At 37.9% G+C, this 26,594-nt stretch overlaps 1 protein-coding gene across 1 annotated transcript in view; it reads left to right on the plus strand.

Annotated features, from left to right (window-relative positions):
- Nucleotides 1–26,594, plus strand: part of PCCA (propionyl-CoA carboxylase subunit alpha) — a 292,821-nt gene that overhangs the window by 9,613 nt on the left and 256,614 nt on the right. The window lies entirely within an intron of this gene.

Here is a 26,594-nt window from a genome sequence, read left to right on the forward strand (position 1 = left end):
TCAGAGAAGGTATAGAACTTGGTGTAAATGGTTCTTGTGCCTGATAAATGCAACTCATTGCTTCCTACTTGTCAGAGGAATGTCCTCTTACCAGATGCATTAAGTAGACCTACTGGACCTGTTCTATTTGAGTCTACTGAGGTGTCAGCAGTGTGCAGAAAGGTGATAAAATGGTTGTCTAGATAAGTACAGTACTTGTCTAGCTACCTGCCTGTTTTCAGGTCTTGTAGTCTTTTATCTATTTCAGGAATACTTAAGTCACTCCTGGCAAGAATAGGAAGGTTATGTCCTTTGTGATATAACAGTGAGTGTAGCTGTGCTTGCATATCTTTGAGTAGAGAGAACACCATATTGTTTCTTGCCTTCAAGAACAACTACAGGAGAAAGGAATGGGGATATTCCCATGCCCTAGAAAGATTTGTTGAAGTCTAAAAGGGAGTAAAAGCCCTGTTATGATTCAAAATGAGAGCTCCTTCAGACAACCTATCAGGAGCTAAAAGAGCACATTTTATGCAGGATAGGACTAAGGAATGTAGGTGGCAGGTTGTTCAACACTAAAAATCTGAAGTGTGGTTGGTGGAATTTGTGAAAGTAGTTAGAACTTAGGTATTTTCAGAGTTAAGTAAAAGGTGAGAATTGCTAGAGTTTTTGATTTTTGACTGTACTTTTGTCTGAGTCCTTTTGTGGTTCTAATCCTACATGACTAGCTCTGCTCATATAAAGAGGCTATAGGTATATTAAGGGACTTAAACTGGATTATCTGAGAAGACAAATGCTTTGCCCCAGTAATCTTCATTCACCTCAGAATTGGTCTGGATTTTAACTGGTAGCTGTAACTGGGACAGTATTGTAGCTTGTGGTTATCAATGGACTGTGAAATTACTTTATGATAAATTCCAATTCTTTTGGAAGCCAAGGATTAAGTTGATAGGAATGCCAACTACTCTGTATGGTACCTCTAGTAAAACTGAAACGTGTTGAGTACTTGTATTCTGTCTATCTGCATGGTATCTACTTTTAGGATAAATGGATTTGCTGTTTAGCTGCACTGCATAGCCTTGTTCACTGTCATGAATTTCTTCTGAAAACAGACAAAAAATAGCTGTTTAAAAAGAAAACATGTTCTTTCAACAGTTTGTAACAGAGTTGAGAAAATGAATTGGTCTCCTCCAGTATGTCTGGATGGCTTTGTGTGTGGTTGACTGAGCTGGAGATGATGAAAAAATGTGATAATAGTAAGTAGCAAGATTGAAGAATGTAATGAGAGAGAGAATGATAGGAAAAAGTACAACTTACTACCTTATGGAAGGGAGTACAAAGTGCTTTACAAAGAAAACTGAAAATAGATCTCTGCTGCAATCTACAGCGCTGTCTTAGCTTTAAAATACAAATAGGGTCTTTGATTTGTAGTAGTTGATACCATAAAGGAAATCCAATCTAGTATCTCAAATGGCTTCTGGAATGCATTAATATACTTCTAGCAGTTCATAAAGATAGCATTGTGTTAAAAGACATACTGACATTTTGAGTTTTTGAAATAGATGAGGCTCTAACAAATGCTCAAAGGGTGAAATAGTGTCTGCTTAGCTCTTTGGATCCTTTGGACCAGTCAAATTTCTCTGTGCAAGGTTAAGCATTATCTGTGTGTTGGAGAATCACTACTGTGGGTGCATGACTGGGAAATAGTTTCATGTCATCTGTCTTAATGACTTGTTTACCTCCAGTTATTCATGGTTTGTGGTAATGACCTGTGCATTGCACTGATGTCTGTGATTGCCAGTTTGGATGATCTGGATAGATGAGTCCAGAGGCTAAATCATTTGGCTATATTTACCGCAAAGTCACTAACCATGTTGGCCATTTGTGTTCAGATTGCATCAACAGCTATCTTCTTGGTTATACCAGTGGCAGGAAAATTTCAAACACTCTGAAAGCAAACTTGGGAGCTGAAGCAACCTGCCAAAGAAACCTCTGTCTTCATGTAGCTAGCATAAACCTGCATGCTTAGTGGTGGGATGTTATAATTATGAGTTGTAAATAATTTCCTTTTCATTTGGTGCTTGATGGGATTAAGGAAGACATTCCTCACTTGTTTAAGGCTTGTATCTCTAAGTCAGTTAATATCGTAGACAGCTACCCTGAGGGTGGTAGTCATTGAATGGAAGCAAAAATAAATGTAAACTAGTGTAAATGTAAAACTAATAAATGTAAACTAAATGTAAAATAAATGTAAACTAGTTGTCCATCCTAAAGCTGTTTCTCAGCTTTTCACATGGAATTAAGTGACTGGAGTTGGTGGGGGTGGTTTGCAAAAATGCTGTTAAAGTGCTTCAAAATAACATTAATTGGAGTAGGTAAGTCTGAGATTTATAACTTAGAGCAACCTTTAAGATGCAGTAGTAGTTTCATTACCTTCCCTAAGTAGCCTACTTGCTGAAATATGGGTGGTCTGATTTGCTTTTACAAGTAACTTTAAAAAGAGGGCAAACTAGACAGTCTGCATCTCTGGTTTTCTGCCATACTGACTGAAAACAGATCTGAAATTGACTTTTTTTGTATTTAAGGGGGTAAAAATAACCATACCTAGTTTATTCCTAATCCAATGTCCTATGCATAAATGACATAAGCAGGCATTGTCATCAGTGTTTGGACAGGAGTGATATATGTAATCTTGATCATTGATCTTTGAATGAAGATAATGTAAGATTTGTTAGTGAATAATATTACCTTAGAATTTTTTTTGTTGATTATTAATCTTTAACTTTTTTTACAATGGTAAAATTCTCTGAAATACTTGTGGAGTTTACAGTGCTGAGTGAAGGTGGTGGAAATAGCTGAAATAAATACATGCAGACCTTCAGTAAGGCTACTTAGTTTTACTTTTTCTTCAGACATTGTGGAAAACAATGGCAAATGTCCAGAGTATGCTGGTAAAGCAACATTCATTTTGACATACCTTTCAATATGTAAAATTAGTAACTAGACTATAGCAGTACAAAAATTTTTATTTCAAGAAATGAAAACTTCATGAACTCTTATGAGCAGGAAGCAGCATAAATGACTTGTAAACTGAGAATGTGGCAAAAAATGAACAAATAAAACTTCCTGAAGGAAAGTGCAATGAACAAAAATGCTGTTTCTGCACTTAAATGAAGATCTGAATGGTTTCTTAGGTTAAACTCATTCAGGTGACAGGGAGGGACCCAAAGCTTCAAAAGAAGTAGATTACTTCAGAGACTCTTGGGTGCTTGTGTATTAATGCAAAAGTCATAGGTAGCTGGGAATGGGATTGGATTGAGTCTTACCTTTGTAGAGGTGAGAGGAAGTATGAACTGGGGAGGCAAAAAAAAATTATCTCCAAAGCTATTTATGCAGTGGAAGAGAAGCTACTGTTTTGACAACTGTTCTGAAACTAAAATCGTTGTGGTGGTTAGGGAAAACAGCATGGCAAAATTGCTTCAGAGACCCCACATAGAGTGCACAGTTGCTCATGTGGTACTGAGTATGTTGAGAAGTAGATCATAATGGATGCTTTCTAGGGTCTTGAAAAAATCCTGGCTAATACTCTTGTTTGTTATTTTAGGGGAAGTAGAGGAAAGGAATTGTATACTATTCAAAATGCTGTGTTTTAATATTTTTTTAATACAGAGTTCAGCTTGCAAGGCACTTTTTATTCTCAGATAGGTAAAGTGGAGAAGGACCAATAGAATTTTTTAAAATCAAAGCAACTAATGGAATTGTTTGGGATGAGAAAACCAGCAAAGAAGTTCTTGACTGAACAAGAGTAATCTTACACACTTCCCCCTGAACTGATTGGAATAGAGGGTTAAGATGAAAGAACCTCCTCAACCATAAATTTAGCACTGATGGTGCAAACATTGTCAAGGAAAGCTAGAGAACTATTGTAATGCCTAATGTAATCAGCTAAAAGTATGATAAATGAAGAACAAGATTTCGCTAATTGGTTCTGAACAAAGGAAGGTATAGCATAAAGCAGTGAATGAGATATAATTTTATTTGGCATTTTTTAACACAGCAGGGATTCTATCGCCATATGAAGCAATGAACTATAAATGACTGAAAAAATCCCATGGGAAAGTAATGTAAACTACAAAAACTTCAGAGTAGCAGTCAATTTAGTTATACTTCTTTAACATGGGTTGTAGGTTTTTTTTTTTTTACTGAAGCCTTCAGGTGTTTTATTAAATTGCCTTATGCATAGACATATCCAACTGTTTTCAGCTTTTGCAGATCATCAACTTGTTTTTCTAGATAATATAAACCCAAAAATTATGCAAATACTTTTATTGATGTAATGTAATTACACAGTGTTCAGCTGTTCTCCAGGAATGATAGTCTTCTGAGTTAAGGAAAAATCTAGAAATAGAATATCTATATCCCTTTCCTAACTTTTTTCCCAGGCTTTGAGCCTGAGGCTGTATTTAAGAAGAAAGTTGGGGGAAAACATGGTTTAAGGAAACTGCAAAGTTGATTGATTAAGCTTGTAAGCTTCTATACTAAGTCTGTATTGAGCTGAATGAGTTTGGATGAACAAGTTGAGCTTGTTTTACTGAAGATTTCCCTATGGGATGCTGCCAGTTTCATTTATTCTTAAGAAATCTAGTTGCCAAAAATAAATAGTGGGGCAATTGCCATTCAAGTTTTAGTCTAAATTAATTGGATTGAAAAATGGGAGTTCATTTGAAACTGAGGAGTTTTTGTTACTTGTAACTAACCTCTAAATACAAAGGTCTTAAAGTTTGTACTGTCATTTACCTTTGTCATTTATTGCTTTGAAATATGCAAAGCTTTCTTCCTTCATCTGCTATAAAACTAGAACATAATTTTGACAGATTGTTGCCTTCCAATGGCACTTCAGGAGTGTGTGCTCAGATAACCTGAGAGATCTGTTCACAAGAGATAATGGGGGTGATGTTTCTATCTTGTCTCCTTGCCTTTAGTGAACTACTGTACAGTTGTGTAAAGCTTAAGAGATGGAAATGGTCATCCTGTGATGACTTGGATACCTTTGTGGAAAGAGTGTGCTATTGTTCAAAGCTTCACCTTACCTGCTAAGTGTAGTCTATTTTTTTCTTTTTAAAACAGTCATTGCTTCTAAGCTGAGTGGGTTGGTTGGGAGCACAGTTAATGAGGAAGTAATCAATTTTTCATTGGCCATGAGGAGCAGTAAAAGCTTGATCTGCAATTTTAAAAATTAGGGGGTTATCAGAGCTCTAGAGTTGCAGCCTGTTCTCCAAAGACTGGCTGTGCATTTTGAGTGATAGGATGATGTTGAAATGCATATATGTCCTTTAGACATGTGTTCTAGAGTAGAACACCAAGTGCTGTGCTGTAGCCTTTTTGGGCAGGTGGGAAGTACTTTTCAGAGGGAGTTAAATCTAGCTATTTTGGCCTTTGTGTGGAGGGTTATTCAATTACCATGCTGGTTTATTTGAAGTATCAGTGCATGAATTAAAATTAATTTCTTGGCATAAATCTTTTTTGGGGAAGTGGCTGTTGTCAGAAGTTGTACTGAATTATCCTTGGGGCAGGAAAGTGTGGAAGCTCAGAAGTTAGTTGCTACTTAAATGTGTAGGTGCACAGTGCTGTGAAGAGTGAAGCAGTGGTTCTGTGGGTGCTGATGACTGCCTGTGTCAGTAGGTAGCATAGAGTAATAGGAATGGATCTGTAAAGTGAGATCATGCTGAAGACAAGCAAATGAAAGTTGTATTTACAAGCAAATCTACAATCTATGATGAAATGCAATGAATATGTACAAATACACACTATTCACAACATTTACAGATATGTACAATCAACAGGAAAGTACAACCAAGCTCCCTTTGCTTCCCCAACCAGAAGGACTCCCCCAGACTCCCCTGGCAGAAGGTAGAGAGTCAAGAAGCAGAGAGGCTGTTAGACTTAGCTTGTCAAGGTCAGCGTGTTATCTTCAGCCAGAAAAGAAGCAGCAGCAGCTAGACAGAAGCCCAGCAAATTGTGAACTGTCCAACTTCCCAACCTTGTTTTGAGTAGTGGTTCTTAAACATTTCTATCTCTCCAATAGGAGTGTTTAGAATAATCGTTATTTTGCTTTCTTACACCCAATAGTGATTTATTTACATTCCTTCATGTTCTATGCTTGAACTTTGAGAAGAAAAATTTAAAAATACAATTTTAAACCATCACAACTATTAGTGGTTGTTTGATGTACTTGCTTGACTACATGTTTTTGAGTTTTATCTGGATGATATCCAGTTCCTGTGTTTTGAGAGCCATGTGTTGGAGATAAATGTATTGTGAGGATGACAGATTAACTTTTACTAAAGCAGTCCTAGTTTGGCCATAGATTCTAATGTACACTGAAGCAGCTCTAGTTGCTTGCATGGTACTGCCCTTCTGGGTCCTTTCTTGCTCTGGCACTTCTGAGCTGTTTCAGTGCTCTAAACACACCAGACACCTTATTTGTCAAGTTAACATTTTTCTACTGATTTAGTATGCTAAAATATTTCAGTGGAATGTTTGACAGATACTAGAGTTGTGTATAGAAGCAGGATTTATTTGGAGTAGGTCAGCCATTGGTTAAACTGCCTTATGTGGCCTTGCTAGCTTCTATCCAGAGCTCTAGGGTTCAGGAGAGATGTACAGGTGTCTCAGTGATCAACCTTGAAGTCTAGGCGAGAGACTAAGCAGCGTTGAAGTTGTTAGGCTTCTCTGCTCCCTTTTCTTCACATTTACCACTGGTAGGATGTGTGATGGGACTATGCAGATCTGGATCAGGAGGCAGAAGCATCTTAGGTTCTTGTAAGGTGGATTGTTTTTGAAGCTAGGTACTTTACCTGATTGTAAGCTGTAAAGCTCAACAGACAGCCACCTAGGGTGTTGTGGAGTCTGTGGGTAATGTGATTCTGTGTTGCTCTTTTTTTAGGGTTAGTTGCTTAAACAAGGAACTGAATTATATATGAAGTGTCTGACATTTGGAAAAACTCAAGATTGGAGTAATGAAAAAAGTGAAGGTGTAGTAAAGAAAGAAATGCAGTTTGTGGAGTATAAGGCATAGGTATGGAGATACATGTCACTTCTATGTCATTTAGGTTATGCTCTTTACCTTGTTAAAGTTTTTTTCACTTGGTTACTTCAAGTGAGGTAGCACTGTAATTTAAAAAGAACAAGTTTAAGATCTTTTTACTTAGTACTATTGAATTATCTGTAGGCAGCAACTAACACACTTGGATAGTTGTTTCAAACACATGGCGATGTTGCTTAAAACCTAACAAGCAAACCTGAGTCTCTTCTTCAAACTTCTCTGCTTCCAAAGTGAGGGGGGAATCAGGAGTAGAACCATCATTTAAAGGTCTGGATAACAAATTCTTACTGTGGAACTAGTGTGACAAAGTTGTCACATTCAGTTTCTTTGAACTGACTCTTCAGAATTGGAGATTATAAGCCTGCATTAAACAAAACAGACAAGTATTTAATTTCTATAAAATTTCCTCTTATATGTGAACTAATCACTTAAATTATTTTTTCACTTTCTTAGACAAGATGCTCTAGATAACTGAACAGTAACTGCTCTTTTTCTCCCAGTAGGGAAAATGCCATATTTTTCTTGAATTGGCATACTGGTATACATGAGTAATCAAGGACTGTGAAAAATCAGATTATATAGGAGTTAATCTGAATTAATATTTCTTGCTGGTAATAGTCCTTAAAATATGATAACCCTTATTCTGTGATGAAATTTCATGTCTGTGCCAACATCAGTGATAAATGTTTAGTATTTCAGTGTCAGTATTTTAGGTCAGCATAGTCAACTTTGAAGCCTGATTTCAGGTCTTCATTGGAAATTAATGTAGCAGTTGTTCTAAATGACAGTGTCAATTGTAAGTGTTTGAAATTGCCTTCAAGAAGGAATTTTCTTAAACAACTTAGTTCTGGCACTTTCTAGATTGTTTCAGGGTGGGTTTACATCATGGAATGTTTAAACAAAAAGTAGCACTGGGTGACTTGACTTTTTTTTTAAACCAACCAACCTCCCTAAAAGTCTCTGAAAAAAACCGACCCTGGCCTCAATCTCATATTTGTGCATTTTAGTGATAATTCTTGTCACATTGATCACACAATCCTCACAAATTTCACTTACCTTAGCAAGGAATTCCTCACACCAAAATCAAAATATAGTTATGCCACCAATGAAAGTGGACAACAGACACACCATTGACCCCTCATCTCTTTGCCACAATTACAGCAGAAGTTCCCTACAATTCTGTTCATTGCTCTCTCCCTGTGTTTAGTCGCTGTTTTGCCTACTACCTCTCCTAATTACTAACCTTATTTGTACTTCCTCACACTCCCCATGTTAAGTGCCAAAGGACTGTCATGGGTTTACTCTTGTTGAATGCCACCGAAGCTGCTCTCACTCCCCTTCTTCAACTGGACAGGGGAGAGAGAAACACAGTGAAAGCTTAGAAGTTGAAATAAGGACAGGGAGAGCATGCCAGTTAGTCATGGGCAAAACACACTTGACTTGGAGATATATTTAAAAAAAAAAAATTCAAGTTTATTACCAAACAAATCAGAGTGTGATGGTAAGAACTAAAATGAAATCTTAAAAATTCCCTTTCTCCTACCTTTACCCTGGTTTAATGTCACCTGCAATTTCATTTACCTTCTCCCCCTGGGCAGTACAGGGAGAGAGGGAATGGGGGCTGTGGTCAATTCATTGCATGCAATCTGCTTCTATTTCCTTCCTGAGGGGAAGGACTCCTCTCATTCTACTGTGTTTGAATAGTTAGTACCAAGGTAATAGCTGTACTTAGTGGTGAGCTGGATTATGGTAGATGCTTGTATTCTGTTTTGGTATAGTATCTGAGTCTTGCCTGTGTCTTGCTGTGCTAATTGGGCAATACTCAGAGTTTCATTCTGGAATGTTAATTTGATGTCTATCATCCTTGCAGTCCCTTTGTAGCCAGTATTTCATATCTGGTCACCTGTTGACCTGTAATGTTGCAGACCTTGTAATGTAGGATGCTAGCAGTTCTTAAAGCAAAACTGTTTTTAATGAGGCCTTAGCTGTTGACAAACTTGTGATACCCTCATTACTTGTAAAAGCATGTCATCTCCCTTGTCTGCTTTCTGTAGTAATTGAACATCACTGTCCAGGAAGCATGTCTCCAAGGCTGACCTTTTATAATTTTGTTTTCCTCCTTTTTATTCCATATTTAGTTTCGTAAAACATTATGAATGAATCTCAAGCAACCATAGATTCAGTGTGGCACTAATAGTAATGTTGGGGGACAGTGAGTGACAGCGCTTTGGAAGTGGGGAGTGGGAAAGAAAAGAGGCTGTAGTTTTTAATTTCTTCCATGTGAGCAGTCTGAGCTGCCTGATTAAAGCTGTTACATACTTACATACTCTTTTTCATCTTCAAAGACTTTTTCACAATAATACAAAAAATCTCAGGCTATGCTAATGCCAGTCCAAAGAAGTCTAAGAAATCATGCATTTGTTTTGTATTCCTTTTTTTGTAATCTTAGATTACAATTAGGTGCTATAGATCTCTTTAAATCAGTGCCATAAACATGTGTCGAGCATGGGTTCCATGATACCATAACTGTTGGAGAATCCTCAGAGAGAGTCATAGTCATTTAGGTTGGAAAAGACCTTTAAGATTCAGTCCAACCATAAAGGAGCAAGGATTGTGAATGGAAGCTGAGGCAAGAGTGTTGAATTGCATAGAAATAAGATCCCAGTTAGCAATGTGGGATGCTGATGCCATGGCCAGTGATCACAGTTGATTTGTGCTGTTGCATGGAAACAGGTGTGACCAGGTGATTTTTTTTTTTTTTTTTTTTTTTTAGTTCTTGTTGGTTGGCACTTTGAAGTGGGGTTTTTAGAAAAGTAAGTTTGCTACAGGCACTTTTTCAAGCATCAGATGACTGGCCTTAGTGTGGATGTTATGGTGATACTTCTTTACTTCCCTTGGCAGTGGCTGTCTCCTGAGAACCAAACCCCAAACTAACAAAACCCTAGACAAATAAAACCCCACAAACAATAAAAAACCACCACCACCCACACAAAATAATAATAAAAAAAAAAATCCACCAAACCAGAACCCCAAACCCAACAATTTTAAGTTTTTCCTCTTGAGTGAGTTCTTTTGCCATGTGGCCCTGTGCAGTTATTACTTTTCCAGATGTGTGAAACTCATTGCTTAGTATTTGAACTACTCCTTTCTAATGCTCTGTTGTGATGCTGGATAGTGGAGATCCTGAGGATGCTGTTGTTGAAAGGTTTGTATGAAGTCCTGTTCACATGAATGTTTAGTGACTAGTTAAGGAAAATCTCTTAGTACTGACTTAAATAAAATGCTGAAATTGTTTCCAACAGTGCAGGTGCCACTGACTGTCCTGTTTTTATTAAGAATTAATTTCTTCCACTGATTCTAAGACTGTAGTGGAGTAACAAAGGTAACTTAAGTTTCCTTTCTGGCCTTCTAGGGAATGTATCTAGCCCCTAGGGAAAGCTTTTATTTTTGACTTCTCACTAATGTAGGTACACAAACATCTGTGGGTAGCTCTGATCCTGTTTCTAAGCATGTATACTTAAAAGGGGGCAGGTACACATGGTGAAGATGCCAGTTTGGTGAATATAAGAGAGATCATTTGAGATGTAACCAGACATTGCTGGGGGCTGTGCATTTACCAAGAAATCAGAGGAACTTAAAACTTGTTTATATACCACGGTTTCTTTGAAAACAGCCTTTTCATAGATACTTGTCTGTTCTTTGGGAATGTAGTGTTGATGCCACCTAAGAATACCTTGGAAGTAACATTTATTTAAATACTGGGGACTGCTTTCGTGTGATACTGCCTGTGAAAGTTGTGCCACAGCCTCATTTTTTTTCTTATGCCTTATTGTAAGCATGAAGAAAGTGGTGAGAAAATGAGCATATGTTAATCAAATCTTTCAGCAGTTATGAATTAATACTTAAAGTACATGGGAAGAGGGGCTATGGGCTGAGGGCCCTCAAGTGTGTAGCTCCTTGCATGTGAAGGAGCTACAGGGAGATGAGCTGACTGCAGGATCAGCAAGGATAAACAGACTGGCAGGTTCTTTGCAGAGAATCTGCAGAGCCAAGAGCTTTGTAGGAGGGTATATTTGAGTAAGTGGAGGATAGAAATCTTCAACTTAGAAAAGGCTGTGGCTTCTGCTACTAGGCCATGTTGGGGTAGATGCCTACAACAGACCTGATCAGGGATAAGGAGGAGATCTAGAAAACTGGGGGAAACCTAGTACTATGTGAGGTTTTCACTGTCCTGATACTTGCTAGAAAGGCAGAGTGCAAACTATTGAGTCTTTGGAAATGTGTGTAGGATCATTTCTTGACACAAATGATTGAGCTAACTAGAGAAGATGCTGTGCTGAATGTCCACCTCTACAAAGAAAGAATAGGTGGTCAGATGTGGAGCCTGTGACCACTCTGAAGTGGTGAGGTTTATGTCTGCAGGAGGAACAGGTGAGAAACAGCAGAATTACAACCCTGGACTTGGGGAGAGCAAGTTATTTGCCTTAACAAGGATTTGGTTGCTAGAATTCCATAAGAAACTGCTTTGGAAGTTGAAGTGGCCCTGAAGAACTGGCTTGTATTCAAGGGTAGTCTTCTCCAAGCACAGGGCTGTGTATTCTGATATGGAGAATGTTACAGAAGCCTGCCTGGGCTGTATGGCGAACTTGGGCAGAGTTCACATGTGGAGAGCAAGTGTACAGCAAGTGAAGGCAGGGATGGGTTGCTAAGGAGAGACTTGTCAGAGTATGCAGTAGCATAATTAAGGAAGCCAAAGCTCTGCTGGTGTTGACCGTATCTGACTATATACTAAAACGTATTAGGAGGCAACAGGAAGCTTATATATATATCACAAAAGAAGGAAAGTAGGGACTTACCAGACAAGTTACTTTATAATGATGAAGGGTATGGAGAAGTCTGAGATACTCAGTACCTAATTTGCTTTGATCTCTGAAAGTCCATTTCTAAGTCTCTGATTTGCATGAACCTAGCTGCAGTGCCAGATGAGCTGTAGTCCTATTTACAGAGTGGAAAGATTAAGTGGGTGTTATGTAAGTGAAGTGGGCATTGGGAAGTCCAAGGGATGGGTGGGATGCATCTGAGTTTAGGGAATGAGCTGATTATAAGACTATACTCTCTCATCTTTGAAATCATGGAATCATTGAGGTTGGAAAAGACCATTAAGATTGACTCCAACTGCAATCTAACTATCAACAAATTATGCCTGGCTAATCTGTTAGTCATCTTTGAAAAGACTAGCTCCAAGCATGAAACAGCAGCGGGTGTCAATTACCTTGGCTTTACCAGGGCTCCTACTGGTGTCCTGTAGTATCTTAGTAACTGAACTTCTTAGTTGCTAGGTAGTCCACCTAGCTGAACTATAAAGTGAGTGACAAATTGGATTATCTCTTTAGAGGCCTTATCCAACCTCAAACATTGTATTTTTTTATTGATTGCTTTTTAAAAAATCTACAGGGTGGTGGTAGAACTTATTTTTATGCAAATAAAACCAAACCAGACTAAGTTAACTTGTATTACTTTGTCAAATGGGTAAATACATTATTAGTCAATAGTCTTTGGCTATCTAATGGGTGAAGAAGCAATATCGAAGTATGACCTGTTTTTTAAAATTACTTGTTCATCTGTGGTTGAACTACCATTCAGATTTAAGGAAGTTTTTAGTGAGGATTTTCCTTCAGATATACAACTAGCAAAATACTGATGTGATTGAGAAGGTTAAAAAAAAAAATTAGCACATAGAAGTTTCCAGTCATCTCAAGTTTAATAAAACTTGTGTGAAATTTGAAGAATAATGTCCAGAAAGTTAAATAACAGCACTTGTTCATGACAAACTTTCCTACACAATTTTGCTGATCTTGTGCTTAAAACTTTACAGGTTTGCTTATGGTAGTTTAGCTTTTTGAAAGCTGTTCAGTTCAAGTTTTGAGTAAAGATTTTGTTCAACAGGCACAGCTGTTGCTCTTAACTAGCTCTTCTGGGTGTTGCTCTGCTGGTTCTGTATTTGAGCTGTCAGGCTCCTAGAAATGCTCCTAAACTCAGGAAAAATTAATTTGCTGATCCTGTTCATTTGGCTTGTTTCTGCTTACGTGAAGGAGTTTATCTTGAGGAGCTAACAGAATAAGCGTACTGTGTGGGGTTGCTGCTGAGGGCTGCATCTCACTTTTGTTTCAGTTTTTTAATTTTTTTTTCTTACAGGTTTTGCCTGAACATAACAAAGGTGGTTGTATTGCCTGGCTAAGGTTTGTGCTCTGTGTGGGTGAGAGTGCTACTTTGAGTCTGGACCCTAACAGGAATCCAGTTTTCAGCTTTAAACAGAAAACCAAAACTGTGCTAACAAGTACTGTAATATTCCTCTAGAATTAGTGTCCTGGCAGGTCTGCTACCTGATGCAATGAAGGCTTGGTGCTGGAAGCTGCTAAGTCACTGTACATTTTTGAAAGGTCATGGAGAAGGGTGTCTGAGAACTGGAGGAAAACCAATGTCACCCAGTATTCAAAAAGGGCAAGGAGGACCCAGGAAACTATAGGCTAGTCAGTCTCACCTCCATCCTTGGGAAGGTGATGGAATCAGCTCATTTCAGAGGTCATCTCTAGCATGTAGTAGACAAGATGACTATCAGGAATAGTCAGCATGGATTCATGAAAAGGAAATCATGCTTGGCCTTTGAATGTGGATGACTAGTACTACTTATTTGCATGTATTTAGTGGCTGAAAGTCTTATGTATGTAGGAGGGAAGGGATAGTGGTTAAAGAGATGCCTTTGAGCACTGTTACTTGATAAGGTCAGACCCAGTGTCCTAAACTTAGTATTTTTTGTAAAGGAGAATGAAATGCAGAATGGTTGGGCTTGGAGAATTCTTGCTGCCTCAAGATGAGCTATTGCTTTCACTTGAGAAACTGTTGCTTTTTTAAACCCTGCTCTTACACTTCAAGGTACAGCTTTTCTTGCTCATAACTTCATCACCTACATATTTGTGTGTGGTTTACCTTGTTAAGCACAGCTAAAATTTTGAGAACTGTGGAAACCACTGTAACATCTTTAGCTTCTCAAAAGAGAAGTACAAATTTTTATGCTGATCATAGTACTCCATAAATTCAGTAGTTGGTGATTCTTTGTGCATTTAAATGCTGAATTCAAAGCTGTAGTTTTACTAGACTAGGGAACTAATATAGATTTTGCTATTGTATTGTTACTTTTAATGATGATGTTCTTACATCTTTTTAGACCACTATTAGCTTTTAAATGTGGTACTGTTCTCTAAATGTAAAGTTACGACTTTGTTAAAGTTGTGGGGGAGCTTTTAGCTGTGTGAGTAATTTGGTTTTTGTAATAACCTAGATTTTAATAGTAAATGTGATATTATTTACCTTGTGGTACAGTTATATTTGAAGTGTAATTCATATTTAATTATTTGCTGAATGTTTTGCACAGTTTTTAGAATCAACCTCAAATATTGGCTAAATGAGCCTGAAGTTTTGTATATGCTTCTATTTCAGTATCTGTGGAGCTCAAGATTGACAGATCAACTTTGTAGATATGTTGATAGACATGTTGCTAGCAGTTTTAATCAATTTAGATGAAAGCTGACTTCAATAACTAAGAAACATGTAGTTTGTCTCTTGATGTCCAACTCAATATTTGCCTACTTGTAAAGTTTCTTTCTGTGCCAACCTTTTGCATTCTGCAGAGAATTTTACACTTGAATTGATAAAATAAACATGTCTGTTTTCCCGTGTGAATTAGTTCTGAAAGCTTTTTTTAAAAATTAGGTTAGTGAGACTCAAGAAGCAACATTGCTGTGTTAAAAGATTTTTTTTTTATTAGAAATTATAACCCTTTAGATTTGAAGATCTGCCTAGTCAAAGTCTTTAACTACTAGAATGTTGTATTTCCATCAGCCTGACTAAAGCATAAAATCACTAATTACAAATTCCTGCCCTCAGATTTCTTGGAGTCAAGACAGACAGACATGTTTGCCTATGTATTCTCTGCACCAATATTCTTTCTGCAGAAGGAATTTGAATTGTATAACTTGAAGCAGTTAAGCAAACAGTGGCCTTTTCAAGGTGCAAATATGTGCAGTAAGTCTCAGACTTGGGACTGAGAAATCTACATGCATGCATAGGGTAGAAGATGGATTTTTGTTAGGGTGGGTATTTTGATAGGAAACCTCTGAAGAGCTCTTGGTTTTGGAACTTCATTGGTTGTCACTGTTTAAGGCTTCAAGGCAAAACCTCCTGGGGCAGATTTTTAGATTACCCCTCTTTTTCCCTCTCCATCCTCCCCCATGGGGAAAAATAGGCAGGGAAAAGAAAAGGGGTAGACAAAACAACTTACACAGACTTGGAAGATAAAAAGGTAATTTTAACAAGAAATAGCAGGTATTAAGGAAGGAGGAATATACAGAGAAAACAAGGGAGGATACATACACAACCCAGTTGCGACTGGCCACATATTGCCCCCAGATGACAGATTTTTCTGGAGATAGGCCCCAACACATGGAGATTAGGCTGAATCACATGGTAGCAGCTCTCTTGGGCCAAGGCAGGCCCCAACTGCCCCCCCTTACAGAGAGGCAGGAAATGGGAGAAGATAAATCAGATCTGGCACCTCCCATCTGGGGTCTGGTGGTCTCCTCTGGGGTCAGGTGGTTCCCATTTGCCCACTAGCTAAGCTTTAACCCACAACAATCCACAGCTACTCTGAAAGGTAGACTTCGAATAATGTGTTAGCTACATAGTGCAGCCACACCTAGTCGTTCAGGGGTGTTCTGGAGCTTTACATTTCTATAATATCTGCATTTACATATATTTTTAGAATACAGCCTCTGAGTTTCTTTTGGAAAATGCTGTACTTACACAAGAGCTTGTAAGTTACTGCCTGCCTTCTGTAGCCCCACAGGAGAAGTTGGCCCAGGTTTCATTGTGAGCCTGTGATTGCATTTCAAACAGCCTGGGGCAGCAGAAGTGTAAGAAAGTGTGAGGGTTTCTGCCAAGTTCAGGCTCAGTTATGTGGGCTGCTATTGAATGTTTTGGTTTTGCCTGTAATGGTATGATCCATAGGTGCAGGAGTGTTCTGCTACTCTGACTTGCATTGAGTGTTTAAAGCATCTCTTGCCAGACAAATGCAAAGGAATGGCAAAATGTGCATCTTTAGGCTTTGTTTATTCTTTTGCTATATCTTTTCTTTGCTTTTATAGTACTCTCTAATCAATTTTTGATCCCCCTCAAATTTCAGTCTTGTTTTCCTCTTTTCTCCCTTATCTGTTCCATCAGTGGTTGACCACATTGTTTGGTGTATGGTGTGTCACTGTGCAAGTTTACTGATGGTGAATGATCCACCTTGGGCAAGAAAACAATGTTACAAACCTAAGATGTGTGTTGTTCCTTCCCCATTACTTAGCATAAAGTAGAACAAGGTTCTGCACAAAGTAGCAAGGCATTAATATTTTGGAGTTTGCTTTATGTATCTAGCTGGATTGAAAGGGCTTGAAGAGTGGTAAGACTAATTTGGAAACAGGGAAAGAGATGGTCTTTTCCAAGAAAGCAGCTTTTACTACATTTTTATTTTTGCATGTTGTGGTGGGTTGAAATTACCCCAACTATAATTTGTAGGAACTACCCCCCAAAATAAACTTGCCAGACTAACTCAATTTGGGATGGAAGTGAATGAAGCTGTATTTACAAGCAAACGACATCTAGAAATATGCAATGAATATGTACAAAACATACAATACATATACATACAATTTATAAATGAGACAAACTCCTCAGAACCCCCCTAGTAGGATCCAGGGGACCATTTCACCCTCTTCGCCATCACCTCATGCAGTCAAAATAGATACCCTGACAAGGCTGCAAGAAGAGAGAGGAAAGTTGCAAGCAGAAACAACAGGAAAAGAGAAGAAACTGGTTTTGCCTCTGCTCTATATCCCATTAGCAATCCAATGAATTATACAGACCTTATTATTTTCCTTTTGCATCCAATGGTAATTTATTTTCGGTCTTTGCAGTCAGGAACTAGGCTAAAGTTTCCCCTTCAAACTGTAACACACAGTGATTCCTGCCCGCTTCCCTGACTGGCTATTTATTGAAGCAGGAATGTTGATTTTATGAATGTCTGCCTTCTGTCATAGAAAAATGTTCGCTTATATCAATAAGTTTCAAATGCTTAAACTGTGAAACTGAAATTAAATTAATAAACCCATCTGAAATTTTCTTCTTACATTATTGAAACTTACCTTCCAAAGAACCTAGATTATTTCTTTCTCTCACTTGAACCCTCAAGATGAATTGCCATGCTTTCAGCATGGCCTTTTCTGACAGCCTTTTTACACATAGCAAAATATATGAATATTTGACATTTACCATGTTAAAACAAAGCCAACAAAATTCATGGAAACCTCTGTGAGCTGCATCTTACCCAGGTGGCCTGCTGTTTGAAATATGACTCCTGGTGTGTATTGTACTCCTAGCCCTAGGATTCAGTAATGAGATTGAGTGGTATCTTGCGTGAGCACTTCTAGATGATTGACAGTGAGGTGATGTGAATCATCATTTATCAGGATATTATCATGCCTACCCTTGATAATTTCTCCCTGCTGTCTGGGGAGATGGTGAAGACAGACAGGACTTTGTGATGTCAAAGTAATTAGTGTGTGTTGGTTTCCAGCTGAACAAACTGGAAACTAATGATCAGGTAAATGAAGATGAAGTGCATTAGTGTAGGGATGAAGGTGCAAGGACCTTGGGGAAGAGCTTATCAAAATTTCATGGGGGTTATTTGAATATCTTAAAATTTGTGCAGTTGCAAGCAATATTTACCAAAGGATACCTCTGCAATGGTCTATTTACATGTCCTTTGTTAATATCTCTTCTAGCGAGAGGGTCAGCACTTAGGGTTAAGGACATCAGACTCTCTGCTGAAAGACTGGGAACTCCTTCTTTTCATAAAATCCGAGCAGCGATTTTTCAACTAAAGGCAGTAATTTTGAGTTAAATGGCCAAGGAATCCTAGCATACACTGGAAGTTGAGTTTTCCAATTACTCTTGCCATTTTGAAGGGGAGAAAATTACCATGATTTGACTTCAGTATACTTGAGCTGTGATTGCTCCTTTACATTCTTAAAATATTTTTATATTGGTTGGCACATACATAAATATTTTAATCTGTGGTGCTGGTTCAGGCTTAACAAACATGGTAGTTTCTTAGTGGAAGTATTGAAAGTTTTATGCATAGATAGTTGCTGAAATATTTTTATAACTTGAAAAAACCTTTTGTATATCGATAGCAGTGTTTCAGATGATGCTTAATGCACAGCACTGAATATAATTGGCGTATTAGAAGTGATCTGAGGGTTTCTGTAGTTAATTTTATCTCATGTGATTAGATATTGCTAATTGTAATTAGCTGATTGAAAAGCTATGTTTGCTGTTCAAATATTAAAACGGTAATTTACTCATTGTCATTTATCTATATTAATATGCCAGTCCCCTAGATACATCTAAGAATAAAACAACAATGACAGTGAAGTTTTATAAATTAAAACCTCATGGCAAAACTGTTTGGCTAATTTTTACATATACAGATGTCCTCTTTTTATTTCAGATGCTTCTTTGGTGAAAGGGAGTGGGCTAGAATCCCTGGCAGGAATTTGTCTGTATTAATATGGCTCATCAGAGACATTATATTTAATTGGAGAGCCTGTGGTATAGTCGCAGGAGGCTGAAGGGAATTATTTAGCATTAGCAGTGGCTCGTTTGGGAGTTGTGCGCTAATCAAGGAGCTTGTGTGTTAACTGTAGGGATGATGGGAGTTATGACGATTATGACATGTGAGCACATGTCTGTATGAGAACTGGACAGGCAATGAGTTAATCAAGAAATACATTAAATGGCTCCCATGCTGCTTCGTTATTACTCTGTAGAGTGTCTGTCAGATTGTATACGTTAACAAAAGTCCAGCAAATAGATGTTTTTTAACAAAGAATGTCTTTTCTGTTTTGTTTTTGATGTGCTTTTAAGTGCTGTGTTGAAAAAGAACAAGTGAATACTTAGTCTGGCAAATGCTTGTGTGGCTCTCCAGTCTGCGTTCTTTGTATTTTGAATTTACTGAACAGAAACATGACAAATTATTTCCCACTGTCAACTAGTTGTTTAACCTCTTTAAACTTTTATATAAATAATAGCTTGCTAAAGCAAAATTTGTTTCTTAATGTTAGCTTCAGGGAAACAAAATTGTTAATCTTTTCCACCATCAGGCTACTCAAAGCCTTGTAAAGAAAAAAATCCCAAACCCAGCACCCCTTAACTGTAATGCAGGGATTATTTATATGCCAGGTAGGCACATTCTGTGCCCAGTACGGTTAGTGGCAACCATTTCATATCCATTGTTAAATTATCAGTTATGCTGGGAAATTCCATGTTTAGAGGAAATTGATCTGATAAACTGAACTCACTTAAAAGTTGCATAAACTCTTAAACCAGATGAATTGTATCAGTAGGCAAAGTTATCCCAGAGCTACTGGATAGGTGAGCTTGTGCACTTTTTCTGCTATTGTAAGCACTGCCAAATTTAATAAAACTTTCTACCAAACTGTGACCTTCATGTATTAACTTAATTAAAGTGACATAGTGGCTAGTACCCAAAGTGTTAACCTGTAGGAGGTTGTTATTGAAATCCATTATCTGTGGAGTCAGTATTAGTGGTCAGCAGCAGCAGAAGTAAAACTGCAAGAAAGACCCTCCCTTGGGTGCTGTGTGCTCAGCGGGTTAAACTGTGGAAGCTTCTTAAAGGACAGATAGTTCAGCCCCCTGGAGTTATAGGTAAACCAATCATTTGCTGTCAGCAGGAAATATGACTTTATTTAGCAGGTTGAAGGGAGAAAAAGGCAAACCTAAATGTTAACAGGAAAGAGGATTTAGAAGGAACTGTCATGTGAGTGTTGTGTGATGCTGTGCTATGTAGATCCCATGCAACTTGGAAAGATTTTTAAATTTCTAATTCCAGGCTTTTTAAAAGCAGGAATTTATAGAGGTTTATTCCACTGTCTTATAAAACTAAACATAACATTGAGCCACTGTATTAAACCTGTGAATATTGACTACATTTTGAGTGCAGAAATTTGTCTTTCTTTAAAATGGAAATTGTTGTCACCTTACAGAAATAGGTTGTTGTGGTTTTTTTCTTCAGTGTTGTGCAGGTGGTGTCTGTGTAGGATGTCATGGTCTCTTCTTACCACACTAAATGTATTTTATACTGACCAAGTACACTACATTTAAGTTCTAGGTATGTTTATTAGAATTTATATGTATAGGCCATAGGAATTTGTAACTGAGCCAGTACTATAGTGGTACTTCCCATAGTTTCTAGTTCTTACTTAGCCTTCAAAGGTGAAAATGAACAGCACTTGACTTTGCAGTACTTAAATTCTTGCCTGAAAAGAGAATCCCAGAAGTGATAGCTTGTTACAGAGGAATATGAAGTAGGTGTGGGAGAAACCTGAGAGTTTGCTCTAGTTTTTATTGAAAAGAGAATGATGCTCTAAATTCTTGGTGGGAGGAACTTATTAGTGGCTATTGAAAGATGCTTTTTTATGTATTGACTCGTTTCCTCAATACATGCACTGTTTTTAGACTATATCTGCTTGATATGGTGAAATAATATTGTTGTAAGAATAGTATACAGGATAGGCTTAACATTCTGCTTGCTATCTGAATTACCTTTAGATGGAATAGTTTGTATCATAGGAAATCACCTGTGAGGTAGAAATGTTGTCAGGGAAAATAATAATCTAAAAGACAAATTAAGTCTTTTCCTAGGGTTATGCTAAAACAACCTTTATAATTTGAGACATAGCTGTGGTGGAACTGAGGGCTGTAAGGAGGAGAAAAAACCAAACAAAAACAAATAAACAAAACCCAACCAAACCAAAACCCCCCAGCAGCAAAAAACAAACCAACAGCTTGTTGAAAATTTTCAGATGATCTGTGAAAGGAGGGGACCTCACGAAGCTCGGCATCAGCATCCATGGTTGAGTTGTTCTGTGCTAGTATTAACTGTGTGAGAACTATATTTAGACAGTGCAGGATTTCTTGTCTGTTCTTGCCCATTTGTCAGGCTGTACACAGCCCTTACAGATTTGGAAAGTCATTGGCTTGCCTGTACACCCATTTTTCAAGTGTATAGGTGTATTGTGTAACACCAGATAATGCAGCTCTTCACTTAAGGTATGGGTAATACGTTCATCACTGTAGAATGTGAACATACAAATTTGCCTCAGGGATGGAATGGAGACTTAGTACAGTGGTCTAATGAACAATAAATACCTTTTTAAAAAGCATTACACTGTAACATAAGAGTGAGAAATACTTTTTTCTGCCCAGTGGGGGTACTGGTGGACAAGAAGCTGGACAAGAGCCACCAATGTGTGCTTGTAGCCAAGGACTGTTTAAAGGGTGTGTAGTGATAGGATGAGGGGCAATGGTTTTAAACTGGAGCAAGGGAGAGTTAGGTTGGACATAAAGGAAGAATTTATTTACAATGAGTGGTAAAATACTGGAACAGGCTGCCAAGGGATGCAGCTGAGACATCATGCCTCTGGAGACATTCAAGGTGTAAGTATGTCAGATTCCATTAATCTTGAAATACAGTCTTATGTTGGTCATGATAACATTGAGGTATCATGACTGATTTTTTTTTTCTTGTGGTTTGTTATGGTTACTGCTTTAGTACTTCAGTGGAAAAACCCTTAGGCCCTTCTCACTGGATGCCCAAAAGTAGTTAAAGGATGTGTGTATGTGCATGTATCTATTTTCTTTAATACATATATATTGCATAGACATAAAAATTTGTTTGCAAAAACCTGCATTGAATGTTCTTAGGGTATTCTGCATTCACTTACAGCCTGGTTTGGTGAGTGTGTGTGGTGGTTGGTTTTTTGTAGTTTTTTGTTTGCTTGCTTTTAAATTTTCTTTTGTACTTCACTTGATGTTTTAGGTCTGGCTTCATATTATATCTAAATTTCTCTTAAGTCTAAAATATTTCTGAATGGACCACTTGTGCTCTCCTACCCCCTCTGATACATTCATTGTGTTGGATCCGATGATCATGTGTCTGGGAGATGGTTTAACTTGCTTGTCTGTCAGAAGGTTCATTTCTTCTCCCTTTGGATTACTTTTCCTCTGGGTCTGTTCACTTCATTGATCTATCTCAGCAGTACTGTAATTGCTGGAGCTAAATGTGATGCAGAATTAAGGGTGTGATCATCCTTTGAGTGGCAACTTGTATTTGCATAAATTGAGGTTTATTGTGAACCTTCATTCATGTTTTGATATATGGTTTGTTTTGGCCCAGAAGCTTGTTCACACCAGGAACAACTGAATTTGCTGTAGTGTCTGTACCTTGCATTTTTGTCTTTTTTTGTGTTTTTGTTTTGTTTGTGGTAGTTGTTGGGGTGTGATAGTTATGGCAGCTTTTTGTGTCTGTGTGCCAGTTCTTTGGCTAGTGCTCCCTAATACTTTGCCCTGAGCTGATGTTCATACTTCCTGTGTTTTCTTTTAAGTATTGTGGCATAGCTGAAATGCCAGATAGCTCTGAATTCACCTTGCTGTTGCTGTGGGCTGTTCTTTCAACCTTGCAACTGATTTCAGGAATCCCTGATTTTACTACCAGCTTTGGATGCTAGAAGCAATTTCTGCAGTCCATCCATCTGTAGGCAGACAGATTTAGAGATCAGATGAGGACTTTGGTTCTGTACTGTGTTCATCCATCTGAAAGAACAACTCTGGATTAAGATGAAAATGCTTAACAGGAGATTGCTACCAATGCATACTATGTGTTGCTTTGTAATGTAGCTGAACTTAAGTACTTTTTCTGACTGTCATGTCTTCCAGCATATGTAGCTCAATTAAGAGCTAAATTTCTGCTTTATGTATTTCTGTAGTTGGCTACCCTTGCTACCATGTGATACTGTCTTCTAGACCTACCTAACTACTACTTTTCCTGTCTCCCACCTATATCTTATCTGTTTAGAAAACAATATAACATTCATCGAATGCATTCTGTAGTAAACTTGTTTTTGGGAGGGGCAGGAAAAAAACAGCATGAGAAAGATCTGTCACACTGCTTTGCCAATGTGCTTAGAAGTATGCGATTCCATTAGGGAAAGGCTGATACAGGTGCAGATGTTAAAGTGCAGAGAGGCTCTGAAAAACATTGTGATGTTAAAAGAGTAGCACCCTACAAAACCTACAACACTTAAAGCTCACAATGACATATGCTGCAAAGATGAAACTCTTGCATCCACCCAGGGCATAGTAAACTGCTGTAAGTATGATGAATTGCTTGACTCTTGCAACATTTGGACACTCTTGCTTTTGTAAATAGATCTATCAAGTATCTTCTAGTTGTTCGTGTATGCTCTGACATGAAATTCTCCTGTACTCCCAAGTAAAAATAGTCTTCAGAGGTATTAGTGCAGTTGTTAGCATGCAGACTGTTCCTTTACAGCACCCTCTAAATCAGCAAAGGGGTGTTTGAGTAGCTGTGCTGCTTCCCGTCTTCACCTGGGTGCAGAAACTTGGTAGCTGCCCTACCTTATCAAAGGGAGATGCAAGTGGAAGGAGGCAAAGGGAATGCTTTTGAGATTGAGAACTGTTTTGCTATTGATGCAATGAGTTGAGGAATAGGATATTGTGTGTTTTTTCTCTTAATTCCTCTACCTCTGTCAATCCTGCAGTTAATCCAAAAGTAATTAGTAAACAAGATGACTGTTGAGCTACCTTTTTCTGCCTTTTTTGTTTTCAGTTCTACTTAAAGATTGTTCCTGGTTTATGTTGACTAAAAAAGTGGAATGTGGTGATATACACCCAACGCTTTCATTCTGCTAAATATTCAATAGCAAGCAAAATATTCCTGTTGGCTGTTAAACGTGACAGAACAGACGAGGTATTTTTTGTTTTCTAGAGCTTTAAGCACATTTTCCTTTCAAAAAGAAAAGCTGCTTGAACTTGAAGTTAAGCAACCTTTTACTTGTTAGTTTTTTGCAGATAGGCTTGATAGGCTAAAGAGAGCTTGTTTTAAGAGTGATAGAACTGTTCTGAATAGAAGCCTGTGGAGGTGAGCTTTCCTGGAAAAGCTTCAAAAGAGCATACTATGGAGACAAACATCATACCTTCAGCGTTCAGTGTCTTGCCAAAAAAACCCTTGTAGTCAGCCTAACTATATGGTGTTCTTGGAGTCAGTGCAGAGGGCAACAAATCTGGTGAAGGGCCTGGAGAATAAATCTTATGAGGAGTGACAGAAGGAGCTGGGGCTCTTTATCTTGGAAAAGAGGAGGCTGAGGGGAGACCACATCGCTCTCTACAACTACCTGAAAGGATGTTGTAGGGAGGCTGGTGCTTGTCTCTTCTCTCAGGTAATTAGTGATAGAATAAGAGGGAATGGCCTCCAGCTGTGACTGAGTAGGTTTAGACTAGACATTAGGAAAAATTTTTTTCAGAGAGAGTGGCCAGGCATTGGAACATGCTACCCAGGGAGGTGGTTGAGTCACCAACTTTGGATGTGTTTAAAGGTAGTTTGGGTGGTGCTTGGGGATGTGATTTAGGGATGAACCTTGTAGAGCAGGGTTATTGGTTGGACTTGGTGATACTGAGGGTCTTTTTCAACCTGAATGTTTCTGTGATTTCTAACATTCAGTTACTCAGATCTGAAGTTTTGTTTGTATGGGGGACTAAGTTAGATATTTTCTGTTTTTTTTACTATTTTGGAGGGTAAAACATGGTGTGCAATACAGCTCCATTGGAGAAGCTTGCTGTCCCATGGGTATTCCAGAAGGTGGTTCACCTGGAAGTTATCTTCTAAAGTATAAGTATATAGGGAAAAAAGGCTATTCTGGATGACTTTGCTCTGGGTTCTTATCTGTAATGTGTTCAGGACTCTGGAGGCATTTTCTTGATTGTCCCAGCTAACAGAACTTAGTTTCAGGGTATTGCTGTCTGATAGCCTTAGCATGGTCTGTTTTACCCAGTATTAGTAATCAGGCCTCTATATACAACAGAGTCCTTTCCTATTGCAAAATGGTTCTTCTATACTGTTTTGTCAAGTCAAATTGTCTTTTCAGAAGCCAGTGAAGTTCCAGAGCTTTGTTCATGGGAGCGGGAATTTTGAGAATGTGAACAGAGGAAAATTTTTATATGCATTGAAAAGTGTATTCTTTTAGTTTTGGTTACAAATAGTTTTCCTTGTCAGATTGGTGTTTCTGTTCTTGTAAAGCTTCTTCAGTTTAACCTGGATCCTGCTATTTTAATTTTAGTTGAAATTTGTGGATTTGAGACTATTGTCTTCAAGTTTTACCTAGCAAAAAACGAAGGGCAAGATAAGGTAATAATGACAAATGATGCAAAAATTTTATTAATTTTTTTCCTTGGTTGATATCTACTAATTTGTGATCTAACCCTGGGGACGCTGATGGATTTTTTTGAGTCATTGTAGGAACTGTCAGTGAATACCCTTCACCAAGGCAAATCTTCAGAGGCCCCTGAAGAATTGTTCTATCTTCATAGCTATCATTAGTGGGGCATAAAATTAAAAAAAAAATCTAAAATAAGGTTGCATAGAGATCTGCTTGTGCTGAGTCTGTAGGCTGTCTTGTTTATTTGGATAAAATTTTAATGTAGATTTTTGAAATGCTGAGCAAAAATAAATGGGGAAAAGATGAGATAGTTATGCCACTTATGGCTTTCATAGTTCTGCTTTTCACATGATTTAGAGATGTTTCCATTATTTCGTTTTAAGGTTAAATGCTGTAATTGTGTGGTAGAATTTCTTAGCAGATAACACTTCAAAGGCTGTATGAATACTGCACACTTTCACTGTGTGCACAGATTTATTGTAGCATTGGTTTGTGTATTTTAGTGTGAAGCTTCAAAAGACACTTATGTCATATGAAAGACGTGATTTTGGCAAAGCAGTAAATTTGAACCTTTTTACGTCATTTTTGTTTTTGATTCAAGACTGTTGAATGCCGCAAGGTTTTTGTTCTGTCTCTTTTGGCAGTGGTGCTGACAAGATTTGAGGTGTTTGGTTGTTTTTTTAGCTACCTTACAAAGGATTTACTCATTAGCCTTATTTTATGGGTTGAGCTAATTCTGATTTGTCTTGCTGAGTGGTATTATGCAGTTTGGGCCAATTAAGTGAATCTACTTACACCAGTGGATGTTGTTCCAATGTCTTGCATTGATTTGAGCTATAAATGGAGAATGACTTGTTTGATTAGATTCCTTTGTCTGAACAATGCTTGAGATCTTATCTAGTGTACAAAACAGAAGTGTTTTCTTCCCTGAGGCTTTAATTGCTTCTTAGGTTTGATTAACACTATATATGCAGATATAACAATTTCCCTGTATATAAATTCTGAAACAGTTCAGAGGAATTGGGAGAAAAATGCATCTTGCAACTCAGTGTAATCGTCTCTGCTGCATGAATATCAACTTGTGTTGAGACCTGGGG

The sequence above is a fragment of the Indicator indicator genome, chromosome 1 (genome assembly GCF_027791375.1).
Source record: "Indicator indicator isolate 239-I01 chromosome 1, UM_Iind_1.1, whole genome shotgun sequence".
Classification (NCBI taxonomy): Eukaryota; Metazoa; Chordata; class Aves; order Piciformes; family Indicatoridae; genus Indicator; species Indicator indicator.